Here is a 23,333-nt window from a genome sequence, read left to right as displayed (position 1 = left end):
ACCCAGCAATAGATTAGTAACCTAACCTTGAGAAATTCAATATACTTTCAAGTGTCATCCAAAGAAAAGCAGGATGGATTATCAGGGAAAAGGCCACAATCCAGGAAAAGGTAAACAGAATTGGAAAAAGGAACACATAATGATGATTGCAACATAGAATGTGAGAAACATTGTATACAAAGAAGAGGAACTTGATAAACAACTAAACCAAGCTAATAAAGATATGTATAGTAACAGAAATGAAGAAAAAACAAAAAGGTAGAAAAGAAACAACTATATACATCTACAGTGGGGTAAAAAAAGAAGAAAGAGCAAAAGCAGGTATAATGATTATGTACATAAATCTCTAAAGAACAATATTATTCATTGTATACAAAGTATACATTGTATAAAAAAATTGTATACATTGTATACAAAGAAGAGGAACTTGATAAACAACTAAACCAAGCTAATAAAGATATGTATAGTAACAGAAATGAAGAAAAAACAAAAAGGTAGAAAAGAAACAACTATATACATCTACAGTGGGGTAAAAAAAGAAGAAAGAGCAAAAGCAGGTATAATGATTATGTACATAAATCTCTAAAGAACAATATTATATATTATAACTATTTGAATGGAAGACTAATAGAAATTAGACTCAAGGCATTAAGAGACCACATAACAATAATTGGCATATGCACCAGAAGAGGGAACAGAAGAAGACAGTAATATATTTTACAAAGAATTACAGAACGCCATAGATAAAACAAACAAAACTGACTATTTACTACTAGCAGGAGATTTAAATGCCAGAATAGGAAGCAAAAAATACAAAAACAAACAGGTAAATTTGGCAGAGATGCATGTAATCAAAATGGTCACAGACTGTGCGATTTCATCATTTATAATAATATGAGAATAATTTGGTGTTTAAATGCAAGGAAATACACTTGGTCAGACAGAGGATGCAAATCAGTAATTGTCTATGTTATCACAAATTTTAAATTAGCAGAGATAATTTTAGACATATCGAGGCTTTGAATTAAACTCTGCAAATCTGAATTAAACTCATGGTATCAGCAAAAAGTTGATTTAAACCAAAGTGGCTAAAAATACATAAAATTGAAAATTCTCATCAACCAAGTTACAAAATTTCTTCATTACAGGATCCCCATGTTAGAAACAATATCAAAAATGCACAAACTTAAAAACAGAAACCACACATGAATCAAGTGACATAGAAGAGGAATGGGAAAATCTGAAACAAATTCTCACAAACGCAGCAAACAGAAAGCTTAGGAATAAAGTGAAAATGGATTAGAAAAAGAGGTCTGAGACTGGAACAAAGAAGAGAAAATATAATAAAAACAAAAAAAGACAGTTACCAAAAATGGCTAAATTCCAAAACAATAGAAGCAGAAATAGAGTATAAAAGAAACAGTGCAATTGCAAAATGAAAAATAAGGAAAAAACATAGAGAGAGAGAGATGGAACAATTTCGTAACAGAACTAGAAAAGGATATATTTAAGCCACAACTCAAAACCTATAAAGTAATAAAATACATGAATAAAGAAATAAAAGAAAAGATAAAAATACAAACAATATATTTAAAAAAATGGGTGACCTATTTCCAAAATCTCTGGACAGATGAGAACAATGAAATAAAATTTTATAAAACAAAGAATGACCTAACAGAAAATATCACAATGTTAGAACTGAAAAATACGACAAAGATGATGAAAAGAAAAACACCAAGAGAAGACAATATAAATATAGAACTATACAAAAATACAGGTGAAAAATTTAATGAAAGCCCTCTGAAATTTTTTAATATGGTTTGGATGTTAGAAAAAACCCCTAACTCTTGGAAAAAGCACCTATCCCTTTCTATAAAAAAAGGAAATAAAGACGATTGCAATAACTATAGGGGAATTAATCTGCTAAATAAAAATATGAAATATATGAAGGAATATATTAAAATAGAAGCACAAGTATTGCAGAGGACAAACTACTAGAAGAACAAAACAGTTTCCGAAAAGGCCGATCCTGCATAGATCCAATTTTTACGCTAAAATGATTAATAGAAAATAGAAGGGAATTTCAAAAAGAAATACACCTGGCCATTATTGATTATGAAAAAGCCTTTGAAAAAATTAGTAGACAAAAATTATTTAAAATATTAACTGATTTAAATATACCGAACCAACTTTTACAATCCATTAAAGAAATATATACAGGAAATAAAATAGCAGTTAAATTAGAACACATCTTAGAATGGAAAGAGATATATCAAGAGGAGTACGACAAGAATATACCCTCTCACCTCTGCTTTTCAATATATATATAAATAAAATTAAATAATCTAATTAAGAAAACAATTACACATCTTATAGAAGAAGTTAATTATACAGATGAAAGAATAATAGAAATTACACTTAAAATAAACTAAACTTAAAATCAGGATCATCCAAATATATGCTCCCACCTCATCCCACACTGATGAGGAAATAGAAACATTTTATGACTCATTGCAGCACACTCTAGATAAAAAAGAAATAGCAATCAAAACTTTACTATAGTAATGGGCGATTTTAATTCCAAAGTAGGTCATCCCATTCACCAAATAGATACAATAGGACCATACGTATATGGTATGAGCAGCAACTCAGGAATGGCTCTTACAGAATTCTCTATCGGGAAAAAGCTTTATATTACGAATACAGTTAAGAAAGTCCTCAAAAGAAAATGGACATGGAGAAGTCCAAATAGAGAAATAAAAAATGAAATAGATTATATACTGTGTAATAATAAAGAAATAGTTCAAGAAAAAACAAAAAATCAACAAGTTTTGACTTAAAACCTATTGAAAACAAGAAGAAGGATTACGAAGAAAAACTCGATCAAAAACTAGACTTAATAAATATATTTGAAGAATACATAAATGAAATAAGCAAAAACCTAACGGAAGTAATAATCTCAGCAGCCAATGAATTCAAAAGCAACAAACAACAAAAAGACCATAAACTTTCAGAGGAAACCTTACAACTACCGGAAAAGAGACGAAATATGAAACAAGACAAAAACTTAATTTCTAAAACAGAATATGCAGGACTATGCAAAACGAAATAAGATCTTATAACACTAAAAAATAAAAGAAACAACTGAAAACAATAAAAATATGAAAATACTAAGAAATCATTTATCAGTTGGCAAAAGTCAAATAACTACAATAAAAGATAAGAATGGAACTACAATAAGGAACCAAGAACAAATCCTAAGCAGGCTAGAAGAATTTTACAAAGAATTCTATAGTGATGCTTCAATAAATAAATCAAATATAAATAACTCTTCTCCATCGCATATGGAATTCATCCCCCATTCACTTCAGATGAAATAAAATAAGCCTATCCATGCGTAAAAACAAGCATTAAAACAAGCATGAAAAATGGAAAATGTCCTGGTGAAGATCTAATTCACATAGAATTAATTAAATAAGGAGGAAACAATAAAATTCACCATGTCACAAACTTACTAAATCTATGCCTAGAAGAGGGGAAGATACCAGAAAATTGGAAAAATGCTACTTTCATACTGTTATTTAAAAAAGGGCACAAAGAAGTAGGAGCCTGTGTAGCTCAGTGGATGTGGCGTTTGCATACCACGGCGCTTGGCCGCATGAAGGAAGATTTGGTTTCGAGTCTAGTCGGCGACTAGAGGAAATTTTTCTAAGCCTTTTTTCGACCGATTCCCGAGTTAGTCGATCTCTGGCATGGGCAAGCGGGTTTTTCCTCCCAGAAACTCCGGATTTTCGTCCCGTAAACTCAAGAAAATCGACCGTAGAACCCACATTATTTCAGACATTAAATATATTGTGTTAGGGACCACGAGATGGAGGCACATTTGAGCCGCCTCTCTTCACTGTGTACCGCTTAATTAATGATAGCCTTGAGCCATCTATCTCTGATTGGTACCAGTGGAGATTGAGCTGCCCACTAAGTCTCCAAAAGTTAGATAGGGCTAAATGGCCTCGCCTACTCCCGTATACGGGAATAAAAAGGTGTTAGCTGATTGATTGTTTTGACAAAGAAGTAAAGAACTATAGACCAATTAGTATTCTCTCTAATTGGTACAAAATTCTCACAAAAGTAATAACAGACAGGTTAATACTGCTTATACTCAACTCACCCAATAGAACAAGCAGGATTCAGTAAAGGCTTTAACACAATTGATCATATTCATGCAGTAAAAGAAATAATAGAAAAAGCAGAAGAAAACCAATTCCATCTATGTTTAGCCCTCATTGATTATGAAAAAGCATTTGATTCCATCAAAACTAATGCAATAACCAAAGCACACCAGAATCAGGAAGTACCTGGAGAATATAGACCTCCTCCAGGAAATATACAATAGTGCAATAGTAGCAATCCAACTTCACATGAGTAGAAATAAAATATCAATTAAAAAATGTCCAACAAGGAGACTATCACCCAAAATCTTTACAGCAGTCCTTCAAGAAATATTTAATAATATAAACTGGACAAACCTTTGTATAAAAATTAATAACAGAAATTTAACACACCTAAGATATGCAGATGATATCATAATTTTTGCAAACACTCCAGAAGACCTTAATATAATGATAGAAGACCTATATCATGAAAGCAGAAAAGTCAGTCTAAAAATAAACAGAGAAAAAACTAAAATTATTTTGTAACATCAAAAAACAAAACAGAAAACAATTTCTTGGAAAGAGTCTCTTCATATACATACTTAGGCCATCTCATTGATCTAAACTGTGGAATCCAAAAGGAAATAAATAGGAGAGTTCAACTTGATTGGAGTGCATTCAGTAAAATTGAAAAGTATTTTTCAAAACAACGATGTCCCCCCCCCCCCCGGTTTAAAAAGGAAGACATTTAACCAGTGTATACTTCAAGTCATCTCATATGGTTTTGAAACTTGGTCGCTAACAAAAGCACTGGCAAATAAATTAACAACTCAAAGAAAAATGGAGCGGTTGATGCTAGGCATCACATTAAAAGATAAGAAGCGAAACACCTGGATAAGAAGCCAGACTCGCATCACTGAAATCATTCTTCACCATAAGGGACTAAAATGGAAATAGGTCAGACATTTATCCAGAAGAGAAGATGAGCGATGGACCACCATACTAACGAACTGGATTTCTAAAGAAGGGAAATGAGGCCGAGGACGTCCTAAAAGATGGTGGAGTGATGAACGGTCAAATTTTGTTGGGGAAAATTGGTCAACATTGCCAAGAACAGAGAAAGGTGGAAAGAACTGGAGGAGGCCTTCGCCCAGCAGTGGCTGAAATGTCAGTAACAGAAAATGGCTGAAAAGAAGAAGAAGAAAGACATCAGAAGATGATTTATAAAGATCATTAAAATGATTAAATGATATCTCAAAACAATATAAATTGACAATATCTAAAGAACAAACAAAAATAATTGCATTCAAAGGAGAAAACCCAATAACAAGTAAAATAATAATATTATTATTATTACATAACACCTCCAGGGAGTACAAAGACTCATCGAGGGAGGGGACCTACTCTACAACTCTCCGTCTTCACCACTCCACCAACTGTAAGTACCTTCATCATCTACACCAACGGCATCTACTGCCGACCACCACTACACACACAGACAAACATCCATACCCATGGTGGGATTCAAACCTGCAGCCTTGTGGCTGGAGAGCGGATACGCTAACCGCTTGGCCAGCCAGGTCAGCATAAATAGTGACATATAATAAAATATCAGAACAAGTAAATACTTCCAAATACTTTGGATGTGATTTATCATACAAAGAAGAAAAAGACAGACACTAAAATATCAAACTTTGTCAAAGTAAATGGCATAATAAATAATATATTTAAGCCAACCCTAGTACAAAAACACACTAGAATCAGACTATATGTCTTGTGAAAATCAACTCTACTATACGGAAGCAAAACATAGACCATAAAAAGGAAAGATGAAAAGTGATTCAAACAGTAGAAATGAAATTTCTCAGAAAAACAACTGGATAAGCCAAGTGGGAGCATAAAACAAATGAAGAAATTTTACAATTCCTGAATATAAAACCAATTAATTACTACATAAGACAGCATAAACAAGGACATTTAAATCGAATGGACAACAGCAGACTACCGAAAATATTATACAGATATAAAATAAGTGGAAAAGAAGAATCGGAAGACCAAGAAAGTGATGGCATGAGACCAGAACAGGCCACCACCTAACTTAAAATCCATGTTAGGAAGAAGTCAATTTATTCCTAAAGTTGCACTTTCTTTTTGCGAGTTTTTTTTAGCCTCATCCCAACCCAACCAGCTGTAATTTCTTTATATGTGTAAATATATTAAACTTCAGTGTAACAAGAAATGAGTAACATAACAGGGGAAAAAAATTGAGATTGTCAATAAAAACCAACTTAAGCACCTTAAAATAATTTATCCCATTTTGTTCAGAATTACATCAATTAAGGTGCAATTTTAAAAGAAAGGGGGGGGGGGGGTGACTAATTTTTCAGTCACGTATGACAGTCAACAACGAAATTTCTGCAATTAATTTCGGAAAAAATTACACAAATATGATGCCATAGCAATATAATTAACTTATCTGCAGTTACTCAGTTATGCAATCATAATTTTATGCTATTCACTACAAGTAGGTTTGCTTGAATGATAAATAGCAGGTTTTAACTCATCTAGTAAAAATAAATAAATAATAAATAAAAACATATACAAGTTAAAACCTGGTATTTATCATTCTTCTTTTCCTTCATTTAGCATTTTAAAGTGTACACTCATTTGCTATTAGCTGGTTACAAAATATGTTCATTGTCATTTCTAAAGCAAAAACAAAGGTTATAAGAAATTACATGTACTGTATTCTTGTCATGGGGCAATAGGTCACATGAAGAAATTTTACAGTGCAAACTTTGATTGATATATGTTAGTGCTAAACAAGAAATAAACTTCCTTTTCTAAGAGTTCAATAATTTCAGTGATGCACAAACTGACGAGTCAATACATACTGCCGATTTCTATCATTTGTGTACTACAGAACTAAAATAAATATTCTATTTCTTAGTACAAGTTATCATTTCATTTATAGAAGATAGAAATATAAGATCTGATAATGTTGTAGTCTTGACAGTAATAGACTGATTTGGAGGAAAATTGTAGATAGGAAGTTAGTAAGAATGTAAGGCTTTCATGTAGTACTATCATATCCTGTACATCCCTTGAGGGTACATGTCAGGAATTTGATGATCTTTCATTTCTTGTTAACGACCTCAGAGTTGTGCAAATTCCCATTTCTCATTAACCTTTAGGGCCAATATTTTATGAAGTATTTAATATATATATATATATATATATATATATATATGTATGTCATCATCATCATCATCATCATCAAATTCCTGCCATGTACCCTCAAGGGGTGTACAGGTATTACGCCTCAAGGGATATGTACACCTCAAGGGGTGTACAGATATATACATGTGTATATATATATGTATTATTTTTAATCCTCATTTCACCGAATGCTAATTTTCATGCACTTCACCTTTCTTTTCCAACTGTATGATGTGTTTTGGATTCCTTCTATAACTTTTTCACAATACTACATGGGGGGAAATTTATAGAAGGAACATAAAAGTATGAATATATCTATATTTGTAATCTCATATTCCAACAACAAAAAAAAAAAAACATGCTCTCACCCCTGCTAATTTTTTTTTCTTCTTTCCACATATTTCATTTATCAAAGGATATTGTTCACACTTCTATATACAAGTGTACATATGTACTTGTTATTTTTATCTTGTGATTCATGTAATATGCATTATTACCCCATAAGGGGCAATTATCTTGATTGTAAGGGAAGTGGCACTCCCATGGTCCCCTAACTGGATCTATCCTCTTCCTCCTCTACTTTGAAGATTCTCTTTCTTTAATCTTTCCTATAAAGCCTTATCAGCAAACTCTTCTTATGCTACTCATTACAGTACTCAAGGGTCATGGGGTCTTTCCATTTCTGGCCTATATCTATGTCCCCCTCTATAAACCTATGCTATAATTGTACTCTATTCCTATAATCTACTCTTTCCTCTTCAATATACCCTATTCCTCCTATGGGTTTAAATTTGGAAGAAGGCTAGTTCAGAAGCCTTAAGATAGCAGCCCTGTCACAGGATTATATCGCCAGGCTAGTCACCTAACACGGAGATCATTATTCTACTCTTAAGCTGACAGAGAAAGGTAATCGGAATGAATCTATGGAAAACGACCCTGGAATGGAAAAGGTAAAATGAAAATGAAACGACAAAATATAATACATATAGCAAACTGGAATGTAAGAGAAATAGCATATAAAGAAATTTTAAAATAGCAGTAATCACTGAAACAAAAAGAAATTAAAAGGAACCACGAGAGCTGAAAATTTTAATATAATATATAGTGGAGTTGACAGAGACCAAAGAGCAAAAGCAGGTGTTATGATTTGGATTCATAATTCCCTTTCAAAAGAGTTAAAATATTATAAATTAAGGATGAAAGAATAACAGAAGTTAGAATAAAAATAGAGGTTATTTAACAATAATTGGTTTATATGCCCCAGAAGAAAGAAGAGAGCAGGATAATACTGAATTTTACAATCAGTTTACAAAATATATATAATAAAATAAATAAAATTATTATGTAATATTAGCAGGAGACTTAAATGCAAGAATTGAAAACACGAAAATTAATAATAATATAGGAAGATATATATGGAGAACATACTCTAAACAGGAACGGTAAAAAAAAATTGATCGACTTTGTATTTTATAACAACCTTAAAATAATGAATTCTTTCTATAAACATAAAGACATACATAAATATACTTCAGCAGCAAGAGGATGGAAATCAATATTAGATTATTTTATCTTAAATGAAAAGACATCAAAGTTCTCTTTAGATGTTAGAGTTCAGAGGATATGAAATAAGTAGTGACCACTTCCTCGTTAAAATACTAGTTGTGGTGGTGGGCGGTAGATGGCATTGATGGAGATGATTGGTAGTAGAGGTTCGATATAGTGGTGGAGACAGTTGTATAGCGGGTGTCCTCCCGTGATGAGTCTTCGGACTCCTTGGAGGTGTCACGAATAATAATAATAATAAATAAAATTAAGATTAAAATCTAAATGGCTACAAATAACAAGAATAGAAAGAAAATTTAAAACATCTGTTTAGAAAACTAGATTATTAAATGACCCAAATATGCAATGGCTATATGATCAAAGAATTAACAATATTTCAATAAAATAAAACAAAATGAAGAAATAGAAATAGAATGGCTTAATATAAAAACCATACTAAATACAGCAGCAAATGAAAGCTTAGAAAAGACCAAAATATTCAATAAAAGGAAAAAACTAAAAGATATGGGATGATACAATCAAAGAAATAATCAAAATGAAAAAAAAAAAAAAAAAGAAGAAGCCTATCATAAATGGTTAAGCAGCAAACAATTAGAAAATGAAATAGAATATAGAAGAATAAGAGCTATAGCTAAAAGAGAAGTAAAAAGACAGATCATGGAACAAATCTGTTTCTAATTCAGAACATGATTTATATAAAATAGGATCCAATGTATATAAGATTTTGAAACGCTTAAGTACAGACACTAAAGAAAACAAAATTATACACCGTACAGAAATTAGAAGAATTTCTATAGAGAACTGTGGACAGATAAATATTTAAAAAAAAGAGAACTGGCAAACATTTAATGAAAATTAAAAGAAAATAACTAAAGAAGAATTAAAAATCAGCCTGAAAGAAACAAGAAACAGAAAATCAACTGGAGAAGATAAGTTAGTTTCAGAATATTATATAAATATGCAAGATTAAGGTTCAAAAGAAAGACTCCTATTATTTTTAAATACAGTCTATTCAACTAGTAATCATCCAATAGAATGGAAAAAAGCAATTGTAATTTCTATCTTTAAAAAAATTACTAAATCACTTAAGGAATTGACAACGTAGATAAGAATATAAATTAAATTACACTTTAATAAATATTTCCGATATTTCGGCAACGGCACGTTGCCATCTTCAAAAGGAACTTACAAAAAAGGCACTTGCATGTAGGCACTACAACACAGTAACTGAGAATGAAGTGATGAAACTATTGTTCTCCTAAAAATCCTGATGGTACCCACCTAGTAGGCTATGTAGGTGTTCTTGACCGTTGGGCTGAAGGTCTGCTGATGTAAGCCTACCAAATTTGGGGCAGTCTCATACAACCAAATTTGTTGAGGTTTGGAGAGTTTCTTAAGGCTGAGGCTGATTCCATGAATAGTCTTTCGAATTTGTATTTGATACGGTGTATTACTGTAGCTTTCTTCCAACGTATTCTGTGGCATGTATCCAGAGCATGGTCTGCAAGACCAGTGAGACTGTACTTATGAAACCAGATGTAGCCTTTGTGTTCCGAAATTCTGATATTCGCTGTCCTGCCTGTTTGGCCAAAGTAAGAGAGTTTACAGTTGCAAGGGACCTGGTATACACCAGGTAGGTCTAGGGGAAGTGGTTGGTCTTTAGTCGAGTGGATAAGGGATGCCAATTTTCTGTATGGTCTGTAACAGGAGGTCGTCATGTTTTTTTAAGATTTTGATAATTTTTTCCGAGGTGCCTCGGATGTAGGGAATGGTGATGGATTTAGAGTAATCCTTGTTGTGAAGTGGGGAGGTTGTTGGTTTCAATACATATATATATATATATATTTTTTTGGGGGGGGGAGGGGGGGGGATAGCCATTGGCTGATAAAGTGTTGAGAATGTGATTTAGTTTGTGATTTAGTTCAGTGTTTAGGGCCTTGTCGTTAGAACAGATTAGTTTAGCCCTGTTGTATAGTGTTTTCACCGCTCCATATTGTTGTGAGGGGGGGCTGATGGGATTGTTGGTGAATTTATCTGCCTGTACGGGTTGGTTTTCTATAAAGTGAGAAAACCAAGGTTCCATCAGACTGGTGGGTAACTAATGTGTCTAGGAAAGGGAGTTGTTTTCCCCTTTTTCCGGAGCGAACCTGATTCTGGGGTGTTGGTTGTTTAAGTGTGTTAAGAAGGAGAGGAGTGTATCAGAGCAATGTGGCCCCAAATAGCATACACATTATCAACATAGCAAAGCCATAAGCTTGGTTTTTGTGGGGGCAGAGGATAAGGCTTTTTCTTCAAAGGTCACCACAAAGAAATTGGCCAACAGTGGGAGAGAGTGGTGAACCCATGACCGTCCCCTCTATTTGTTTGTAGAATTTTACCTGCCAAACGAAATAGCCTGAGTTCATTGTGAACTGAAATAGGGCAGAGATATTGGGAGAAAATTTAGCTTGGATTAGCTCTAAAGTTTCCTTGAGTGGAACATTTGTGAATAAGGAGGAGACGTCAAAGCTGACAATTATGTCAGTATGTTGGAGTGTAAGGTTTTCTATGCTGGCTTTGAAGTGGGCTGAGTTTTTTAATGTGTGATGGTATATTGCCAGTATAGTGTGTGAGCACTTTGGCCAAATGTTTAGCTAATTTGTATGTGGGGGAATCAATGACATCCACTATGAGACATAATGGCACATTTTCTTTATGTATTTTTGGGAGTCCATAAATTCGGGGGGTTATACAGTTAAACAGTGTTAATCTATTAGTAACTTCTACAGGCCAAGAAGTGACTTTCTTAAGGAGCCTGTGAAGTTTTCTGATTTGTGAGTTGGTGGGATTGTATTTGATAGGGAGGTAAGTAGCCCAATCTAATAGAAGAGCATTAAGATTACCTGTGTAGTCCTTTTGGATAAGTACTACAGTTGCATTTCCCTTATCTGCTTTGGTGATATCTATTTCTTTATTATTCCTTATTTCTTGCAGAGCTTTATATTCCTTGTTGGATATGTTGGTTTTTGGTGGTCTTGCTTTGGAGAGGATACAAGCTACATCCAGTCTTACACTGTTGGCGATTTGATTCGGAAGGTGGCAGATTCCGTGTTTGATCTGGATCATAATATCCTCACTAGGTATTTTTCTGAGAGCAATCCCTTATCCGCTCCCTTGGCATCCCTTATCCGCTCCACTAAAGACCAACCACTTCCCCTAGACCTACCTGGTGTATACCAGATCCACTGCAGTTGTAAACTATCTTACTTTGGCCAAACAGGCAGGATAGCGAATATCAGAATTTCAGAACACAAGGACTACATCCGATTTCACAAGTACAGCCACACTGGTCTTGCAGACCATGCTCTGGATACACGCCACAGAATACGTTGGAAGAAAGCTACAGTAATACACTGTATCAAATACAAATTCGAAAGACTATTCATGGAATCAGCCTCAGCCCTAAGAAACTCTCCAAACCTCAACAAATTTGGTTGTATGAGACTGCCCCATATTTGGTAGGTTTACATCAGCAGACCTTTAGCCCAATGGCCAAGAATACCTACACAGCCTGCTGGGGGGCACCATCAGGACTTTTAGGAGAACAATAGCTTCATCACTTCATTCTCAGTTACTGTGTTGTAGTGCCTACGTGCACGTGCCTTTTTTTGTAAGTTCCTTTTGAAGATGGCAACGTGACATTGCTGAAATATCGGAAATATTTATTAAAGTATAATTAATTTATATTCTTATCTACGTTGTCAATTCCGTAAGTGATTTAGTAATGCATAACCAACGTATAAGCTTGTCTACAAGAATTATCTTTAAAAAAGATGGTAGAGATGACCCTAAAAACTATAGAGGTATAAGTATACTAAATTCCTGTTATAAAATATATAGCAGAATTTTAAATAACAAACTAATAAAATATTCTGAAAAATATTATTATTATTGCTATTTTGCCTGCTTTTGTTTAGGAGTGCCCCTTTTTTTAATGTCATTGACTTTGTACTCAAGAATTTTTAGGGCATTGCAGATGTATTTTAGAGACAAACATATTTAGCATAATAGAAGAAAATTCGCACATACCTTTTCTTGGATGTTGTTGCCTGTCTTCTTTCTGTGGTGTGCATACCTCTGCTGTTATGGTGTTGAAAGAGGGAGTGGGAGGGGGGGTTAGGCGATGGGAGAATTAATTTGAAAAAACCTGTTTTTTTTTTATATGACATATACATATGCAATTTTTAAGGGTGGGTGGAGTGCTTTTTTTTGTAGGGTGAGAAAAAAATGATGAAAATAGAAACTGTTTTTTAAAGGAAGGATTTATTGGGAAAAGACCTGGTTTTTTTTTCAAATTAATTCTCCTACATTGCCACCCCCCCCTTTCAACACCATAACAGCAAAAGTATGCACACCGCAGAAAGAAGACAGGCAACAACATCCAAGAAAAGGAATGTGTGAATTTTCTTCTATTATGCTACATATATTTGTCCCTAAAATAGAGACAAATTTTTGAGTACAAAGCCAATGACATTAAAAAAAAGGAGCACTCCTAAATGAAAGTAGGCAAAATAGCCATAATATTAATAGTTTTTAAGAGTAACATGGGGATTTTCCCAGAAATAATACCTATATTCTGAAAAATTTATTTTAGAAGTACAGAATGGATTTAGAAAAGGACGATCATGTGTAGAACCAGCCTTTTGCCTAAAAGTAATAATAGAAAAAAGAAGAGAATACAATTTAGAAACACATTACATTTATTGGTTTTGAAAAAGCATTTGACAAAGTTAAAAGAAGCATTTTATTTCACATATTAAAAGAAAGACAAATACCAAATAATATTCTAAAAGCTGTTATCAGTATATATGAAAATAATCAAATACAAATAAGATTAAATCATGAGCTATCATATACGAGAGAGATAAACCAAGGAATCCGACAGGGATGTCCCCTTTCACCAACTCTTTTTTATCTAAATAAAATAATAATAAAATGGAATAAAAATTTCCATCAAGGTATTAAACTTAAACACTCTCCTTTTTGCCAATGACCAAATAATAATTACAAATTTTGAAGATAACTTACAGAAAGATATTTTAAATTTAAATGTGACAGTCAAAGATTATGGAATAATAATATCAACAGAAAAATCTGAATAGGGATACTTTAATTTGAAATATCATGTACATTTAAAGTCATGCATAGTTCTAATTTAGACCTATGCATGACTTTAGAGAATGGTGACAAGAACTTACTACCAAAGAGGATAAGCCAAAATTTTTATTGGCTGGTACTGGTTACTTCAGGATCAATAAATGAGAAATAGTCAAAAGTAGGTGCTCATATGATAGCTTATTTTAATCTTTTTCCTCTACTTCTGTTGATATCAGAAAAGGATTGATCTGCCATAGGTTTTATTAGTGATTTACCCAAATTGCCACTAATCATATTTAAAAAAACAGCAGTAAAATGAAAAATATCTCAATTTAAATCAGAAGATAAAAGATTTAATCTTACTTTTGACAAGTGAACGTAAGTATACATCAAACAACATTTAAATATAAATGTTCACTATGTTGAGGGAGTGCATGTGTATGATAGTATGCCAAGAGTGAATTGCTTACAACTTGTAAGGGGAAAAAATAAAATAAAATAAACAAACGGCATGTCTTTCTAAAGACGTAATTTGTGCAGCAAATGATAGTTCGTCGGTTATGACCAAACTTGGTAAACTAATTGATGCTAAACAGCAAATTTCTTTGGTCCATGGTACATACTTATTAATAATAGAAATACTTTATAAATGAACAGTAAATGAGAAAAAATCTAAACTTAAGATTGTGAAGAATTTGAACAGGCAAACAATGAGGATGAATCTAATGAGAGTAGAGTAATTATAAAAAAAAAAACTTACAGGTAACATTCCTTATGATCTAAATCACAATTGTTTATCTCCTCTTGTAACCAAAATAAGAAAATTAGTCAGAATTTTAAGCTCATCGACCAAAACTGATAAATATTTAAAAAAATTAGACTCTCAGAATTTGGTAAAGAAATTGTCTTGTGATTAGATTGCAGAATTTACAAAATCGTTTACTGTCTATATTTGAAATATTAATGTCTTTCTAGTTTTAAGATGAGATATAAGTTGAAGGATAGACAAGAGAGGAGGGGGGGGGAAGAAACTACTAATGATATTGCATGACTTGAATCCAGTTAAAGTTGAGACGTATGACTGCGACACTAGTAACAGTTTTTCATGTAAGCAATGAGTGTGAAGCCTTCTGGTGAGGAAGAGTCTAACAAGAACAAATACATAGTTTGGGTGTTGTATCATTTGTTAGTGATGAAAAAAATGCATTATCAAATAAAGATGTTGGGTGAGAAATAAGTAATCATATAATGGGAGATTTTTATTATACGAACACTGATCGGATAGCAATCATCATCATCATCATCAAATTCCTGCCATGTACCCTCAAGGGGTGTACAGGATATGATAGTACTACATGAAAAAAATTACATCATTATTAATTTCCTATCTACAATTTTCCTCCAAATCAGTCTGTTACTTGTCAAGACTCCAACATTATCAGATCTTATATTTCTATCGTCTAAAGCACTTTGTATCGTATCAATCCACCTATATCTTGGCCTTCCTCTGGGTCGTTTTGCTGCCACCCTGGCAGAGAACACTTGTTTTGCTAATCTTTCCTCGCCCATTCTATTTAAGTGACCATACCACCTGAGATTAGCTCTGCTAACGCATTCCTGGATGCTGACAATGTCAAGTTCTTTCCTAATATCCTCGTTTTTAATATGATATTGCCATTGTTGCCATCTGTTCACGCCTATAATCTTTCTCAGGACTCTCATATCTGTGGTCTCTAGTCTTTGGTCAAGTGTTTTACTTCTGACCCAGCTCTCAGATCCATAAGTTAAAACTGGTTTGAACACTGTCTTGTATACAGCTAATTTAGTGTTCCGACTAATTTCTCTCTTATTCCATATGAATTTATTCAATTGACTTCCCACCATACCAGCTTTGCTGATTCTGTTGTCTATTTCTATATTTAATTTACCTTCTTCTTCAGTAAAAATCGTGCCTAAATAGCTGAAATGTTTTACTTGTTCCACAGGTTCTCCATTCACAACACAGTTGACATTTTCAATGATTCTGCCTATTTTCATTGTCTTTGTCTTTTTATTGCTGACCTTCATACCATATCTATTACAACAGCTATTCAATTTAGTCAGAGAATCTTGCAGACTTGTAGCAGATTTATTTAGAAGTATAACATCATCTGCATAAAGCAAAGAGCTGACATTAACATCTCCAATTTTGATATCATGTTTAATACCACTTTCCTTCATAATGTGATCCATATAGATAATGAATAACAGAGGGGATAATGTACATCCTTGTCTCACACCAGATTTAACATTAAACCTTCTTCCTGTACTTCCTTCAATTCTGACTGCTGACTTACAACTCAAATAAAGACTAAGTATTGCTTGGTATAATGCCCCATTCACACCATATAACTGCAGCGTATTGAATAGCTTCTCTCTTGGCACCTTGTCATATGCCTTTTCCAGATCGACAAAACTTAAATACAGATCTTTGTTATATTCCCATGCTTTCTCGACTATTTGTCGTAAAGTGAAGATCTGATCCTGACAGCCTCTATTTGGCCTGAATCCAGCTTGTTCTTCACCAAGCTTTTCTTCCACAATTCTTCTCAACCGTTTCTCAACAATATCTCATGAAAAGAAAAACTGAATTTATTGAGCTGTTGCCAGATGACTTCCTCAAGTGGCATTTGACAGAAGGAACTCAAGATCAAAGTGTGTTAGATCTGATTATAGTGTTAGAGGGGATTTTAGTTAAAGATGTAACTATTCTGCCTCTGGTTGGTGACAGTGATCATACTCACTTGGGAAGTAAGTTTAGGAATGTTCTATTCAGAAAAAGTTCTTACATTTATGCACAAACTGTTTTTATCCTAATAGCTCTACTTTTTCTGATTATGCATACCAAACCTCTCTCTCACCAACAATTTCTGCAATTACCTAACTCCAAATCTATTCATGCACAGGTAATCACGCACGCACGCACACACACACACACACACTAAGGTAGTCTGAAAAGTTCTCGGACTTGACCATAGATAGCAACACTATTGGCAAGATTTTTTTTTCTAAGTTGGCACATCTGTCATAAGCATCTACGTGAAATTGCAAGTCATTCTATCATGTAGTTTGTTTTATACAGCTGTCTGAAGCAAAAGTATCCCTTGAAATGGATAAAATTGAGTATTGTGCAGTTATAAAATTCTTTGTAAAAGAAGGTTTAATGCCAAAAGAAATTCATTCGAAGTTCATAAAAGTTTATGGGCACTCTTATCCTTCGTTTACGACAATTAAGAAATAGGCTGTTGAGTTTAAACATGGCCATACCAGCCTAAAAGATGATCTACATGATGTCCAAAAAATGTAACACCACCAGAAATCATTGATCGAGTGCACGATATGGTATTGGATGACTGGTGAGTCAAAGTGCGTGAAATTGCTGAGACTATAGGCATTTCAAAAGAACATGTAGGATATATTTTGCATGAAGAATTGCAAATGAAAAAGCTTTGTGCAAGATGGGTGCTGCACATGCTCACAACAGATTAAAACACACTCGCATGAAAATCTCTGAACAGTGCTTGAAGCGTTTTAACAAGAATAAAACTGATTTTGTGCTTCGATTTATTACTATGGATGAGACTTGGATTCACCATTACACACCAGAATCCAAACAGCAGTCAAAACAGTGGACAGAAACCAATTGTTCAGTGCAAAAGAAAACAAAAGCCTGTTCCATCAGAAGGAAAGGTCATGGCATCGGTGTTTTAGGATGCTAAGGGCATTATATTTATTAATTTACTTGAAAAGGGTAAAACAATAACCAAGGAATATCCGATCTTTTAACCAGACTAGATGAAAAATTTGTGAGAGAAGACCTGGTTCGCAAAAGAAAAAAATCATCTTTCATCAGCACAATGCACCTGCCCACAAAGGTGTTTTAGCAATGGGAAAATTAAGGGATCTGCACCATGAATCGTTGGAGCATCCACCCTATTCCCCAGATTTGGCTCTCTCTGACTTCTGTCTCTTTCCAAAACTAAAACTCTTCCTTGCTGGTCAGCATTTTGTTTTGAATCAAGAGGTGATTGCAGCTGTAGATGAGTATTTTGCAGATCTTACTGAGAACCCCTACAGGGACAGGATAATACTGCTGGAGCATCGCTGGAATAAATGTATTAGTCTTATCTTAAGGGAGATTATGTTGAAAAATAAAAATAATTTTGAAATTATAAATTTGTTTTTTCATTGTTAGGCCAAGAACTTTTCAGACCATCCTCATATATAAATATTGCAAGTTCTCTTGTAAACAGAACACAAACACAAAGTAAATATCATTGTTTGAACACAACCTATACCCAGTAATCCTTCTCCTCAAGTACAGGTTAAATACAACATCAGCATTCACAATGTTTGCTCTCTCACTTCTTTTCTCCACACATTTACCACCTTCCAAATCATTTGTACATGCTAAAACAATCAATCATTTCACTTTCTCACTTTGAATTCTAAGCATCATCATCATCATAAAATTCCTGATATGCACACTCAACGGAGGACATAAAAGCTACTATTATGAAAAGTTTGCATTATTACTAAACATTCTATATTCTAACACTCCTATATAATTTCTTCTCCTAAAAAAAAAAAAAAAAGACTGTCTCATGAGACAGTCAAATTTTTTTATATACCTTAATTCTACAATCACCACACCATATTATTTCTTCTCTTTCATATTCTCTTCTCATCCCTTGCACCTCTCCTCAGACGAGATTTTTTCCAACTGTTGCATATTCTTTGTCCAGTGATGTTCAGCATAATTGTGATGATTTTTTTCATCAATTCTATAGAATGGGCTATGTCTTAAGACCATTTCTTATGATTATTTGCTCTTTACATTGCCATTTTACCCATTTACCGGTGTTTTCATTACTGGTGATGTGAATCAAAAAGTTGATTCGTATCAACTTTTTCCAACATTCTCATTATTTGCATTGCATTTGACACAGCACTTTCACATACTTTTTTCCTTATCGTTCACAATAGTTTACTTGCAGCTGACATGGCACACAGATTTGGTAGTCTGGGTTAACTGGGAATGTGAAAACAATGGAGAAAATACAGAAATCAGTGGTAAAAATGGTGCAGGTCTCGGGGTGCTTCCAATGAGGGCAGAGAGAGAGAGAGAGAGAGAAATTTGTGGGTTAAGTGGTTTTATAGAATAGATGAAATTTTTCAATATATGATAAATTATGGTAATCAGAGAAAAACAAGGACATGTAGAATGGGTTTTATTTTGGTTCTAGAGTGGAGAAAGAGTGAAATTGGATCGAAGGCAATTATGAATGTCAGCAATCAGTTTAAGGAGAAATATGATAGGTGCTATGTCAAAAATAATTATTTTGGACTTCCTGGAATGAGTCTTCAGAACTCCATGAAGATTCCCATATAATAATAATTTTAAACTAAGAATTATTTGTAAATATGCAGATATATATATATATATATATATATATATAATGATGCTTGGAATGGTTGAAATGAGCAGAAATAGTTGAAACATTTCTGCTCACCAACAGTAGTAGACTGTGGATACAAAATCCACTATGTGAATTATTGTTTGTGAATGTTTTTAGGTATTAAAGGAATTCCAATGCCTAGTGTAAGACTATTGCCCCACATACTACAGGCCTGAAAAGTTATGTTTACTCTCTAGAAAAGGGTTTCCAGATTATCAAAAAAATAAAAATAAAATAAATAAATAAATAACACACACACACACACACACACGCACACAGCGGATTCTGGTTAACTGGGACACATCGAGATTAGAACACTTTGTCCCAATTAAGTAGCTGTCCCAATTATGCAAAATTTTATGGAAAAAGCTAAAATAGACAAACTTTTAGTATATGTTTGTTAACCATGTTTTTATTTTATAAACAGTAAACGTACACATATGTGTCAGTATATCTAAAGAGGTTAATTATATGTAGGCATCTATCAAAAAAGCATATTCTCCCTAACAATTATTTTGGAGAAATTTATAGAGTGTACTTTGATGTGATCCCTTTTTAGACTGCAAAAGAAAAAATCAGCACAGTTATCTAATTCAGATAAAAGACTGCCTTCATTGCCTTCTTGCATAAAGTAGTGTTGTAATTCAGCAATTAATTTCCTGGCTTTTGGTTACTCACGTTCAGGTGTGCGTCATCTTCATTACTTCCCATGTATTCCAGGATCTTTAGGTGCATTGTTGCAATTTGTTCAACAAATGCATCCTCACAATCTTCATTCTCACTGTAAGCTATTGTCAATGCATAAAAACGCTTCATGGTTTCTGATGTGTTGCAGTTCCATCATCATCATCAAATTCCTGCCATGTACCCTCAAAGGGGAGTGTACAGGATATAATAGTACTACATGAAAAAATTACATCATTACTAACTTCCTATCTACAATTTTCCTCCAAATCAGTCTGTTACTTGTCAAGACTCCACCATTATCAGATCTTATGTTTCATCATCTAAGGCACTTTGTACCGTATCAATCCACCTATATCTTGGTCTTCCTCTGGGTCGTTTTCCTGCCAACCTGGCAGAGAACACTTGTTTTGCTAATCTTTCCTCTCCCATTCTATTTAAGTGACCATACCACCCGAGATTAGCTCTGCTCACGCATTCCTGGATGCTGACAATGTCAAGTTCTTTCCTAATATCCTCGTTTTTAATATGATATTGCCATTGATGCCATCTGTTCATGGATCAAATCTTTCTCAGGACTCTCATATCTGCAGTCTCTAGTCTTTGGTCAAGTGTTTTACTTCTGACCTAGCTCTCAGATCCATAAGTTAAAACTGGCTTGAACACTGTCTTGTATACAGCTAATTTAGTGTTCCGACAAGTCAATTGAATAAATTCCAAAATGAATTTATTCAATTGACTTCCTATCATACCAGCTTTACTGATTCTGTTGTCTATTTCTATATTGAATTTACCATCTTCACTAAAAATCATACCTAAGTAGCTGAAATATTTTACTTGTATCCATTCACAACACAGTTGACATTTCAATGATTCTGCCTATTTTCATTGTCTTTGTCTTTTTATTGCTGACCTTCATACCATACCTATTACAACAGTTATTCAATTTAGTCAGAGAATCTTGCAGACTTGTAGCAGATTTATTTAGAAGTATAAAGCAAAGAGCTGGCATTAACATCTCCAATTTTGATATCATGATTAATACCACTTTCCTTCATAATGATTAACAGAGGGGATAATGTACATCCTTGTCTCACACCAGATTTAACATTAAACCATCTTCCTGTACTACCTTCAATTCTAACTGCTGACTTACAACTCAAATAAAGACTAAGTATTGCTTGATATAATGCCCCATTGACACCAAATAACTGTAGCGTATTGAATAGCTTCTCTCTTGGCAACTTGTCATATGCCTTTTCCAAATCGACAAAACTTAAATACAGATCTTTGTTATATTCCCATGCTTTCTCGACTATTTGTCATAAAATGAAGATCTGATCCTGACAGCCTCTATTTGGCCTGAATCCAGCTTGTTCTTCACCTAGCTTGTTGCAATAACAAAATTCTTTCATTTTCATTATCAGTCATATCTGGCATTTCCTGGTCTGAATTCTTAAAACCACAATGAGCAAAGCAGTTTTGAATTGTTTTGCTGCTTATTTCTTTCCAACTATCTGCAACAAATTGTGCTGTATGTAAAATGGTAACCACTGCACTGATTTCTTTGGCTGTTGAAGATTAGGTCAGTAGATTTTCTACAATTGTTTCAAGGATGAATTGTACCAACCTTCTGCGAGGTGTCTTCAAATTTTTATGATTCCCCATTGTCCAGTGGCTGTACCAGGGATGTGGTGTTAGCAAGAAGAAATTCAAGTTGAATATTTTTGAAACAATCCAATTGAAGGTGAGTCACACAGTTGTCCAGAAGTAGAAGAGTTTCCTGAATTTTGTTGCAATTCTGCATCCCAACTCATTAACCATTTCTGAAAAACAACAGAAGTCATCCATGCATTCTTGTTGGCATAATACAGAACTGTCAAACTGTCCATTCTAAGCCCTTTAAAGCATCAATCTAGTGATCAGAGCTTATTCTACTTTTACCAAGAGTTGCCTTGGTCTTGCACTTTGAGGGTCAGCTAGACTTCCAATATGTGCAAGCGCAAATTTGACTTGTTTGTCTGTATGCTTACTTGGGAAATGGAGTAAAACCAGGTTTAAAATAGCTTGGCATTTTTAACATTTATTATACCCAAGGTAAAATACTTTCTACATGCATATATATTGTTTTACATTACGAGAAGAGGTCACTACCAGACCGTTTTTTTTTAAAATAGCCTTTCAGCTTATTAACTTAGTAAACTTCAGTCTTATTGCTAAAATCTAAATTATCACATAGAAACATACCAAAATCGAAGTTAATAGCCCTTAAAGAATTAAGATGAGATGGAAACCTAGTAATAGTCAAGGCAGACAAAGGAAATATAATAGTGGTCATGAATCCTGACAAATATGCAAGAAAAATAAACAGCCTACTAGAAGATTCCAATACCTATTCATCCCTAGACAGGGATCCCACATAACACACACACACATAATAAAACCAATGATTGATCAAAAAGTTACCTAATTGGCCAAAAGAATTAAAAAAATCAAAAAGTAAAAAGTAAAATTAAATTCAGCAGTGTAGACTGAAGTAGTTTTTCTTTTTTAAAATTAAAAAAGAAATTAAATTACTTACTTTATTATTTATCAATTGAAAATTTATTAATTACATTCAATTTAAAAAAAATCAAGAATTAAAAAAATAATATGGGAGTTTTCCCAGAAATAATACCTAATAAAAAAAAAATCTTTATCAAAACATCCATTAATCCCAAGAATTTATGGTACAACAAAAATGTATGAAGGATATTTGGATAAAAACAATATAGGTGGGGAAAAAAAAAAAAAAAAAAAAGCTTATTATATCAGGGCAGAAATTTATATGATTGAACGACATGAACGTGGTCATAACAACTCTAAACTAGGACAAGATGTCGGAATACCCGAATCTAAGGTATGGAGACGAAATGAGCATAAGGCACTCTGCATCTACCAGTATATGGTATGAAGATTTAAAAAAAAAAGAAAAACTAGTTCAGTCTACACTGCTGAAATATTTCAAAAGACAATAAAGATGATTTCATCAGTGTAAGCTTATTTTAAGGAATGATATTTAGAATTTTTTTGTTTTTAT

At 33.4% G+C, this 23,333-nt stretch overlaps 1 protein-coding gene across 1 annotated transcript in view; it reads right to left on the bottom strand.

Annotated features, from left to right (window-relative positions):
- The window catches only part of LOC150110021 (ankyrin repeat and FYVE domain-containing protein 1), a 532,825-nt gene that overhangs the window by 149,249 nt on the left and 360,243 nt on the right, over window positions 1–23,333 (bottom strand).

Source organism: Typopeltis vanoorti, chromosome 1 (genome assembly GCF_054136105.1).
Source record: "Typopeltis vanoorti isolate ZY-2024b chromosome 1, IOZ_Tvanoo_1.0, whole genome shotgun sequence".
Lineage (NCBI taxonomy): Eukaryota > Metazoa > Arthropoda > Arachnida > Uropygi > Thelyphonidae > Typopeltis > Typopeltis vanoorti.
This window is presented reverse-complemented; position numbering and strand designations above follow the sequence as displayed.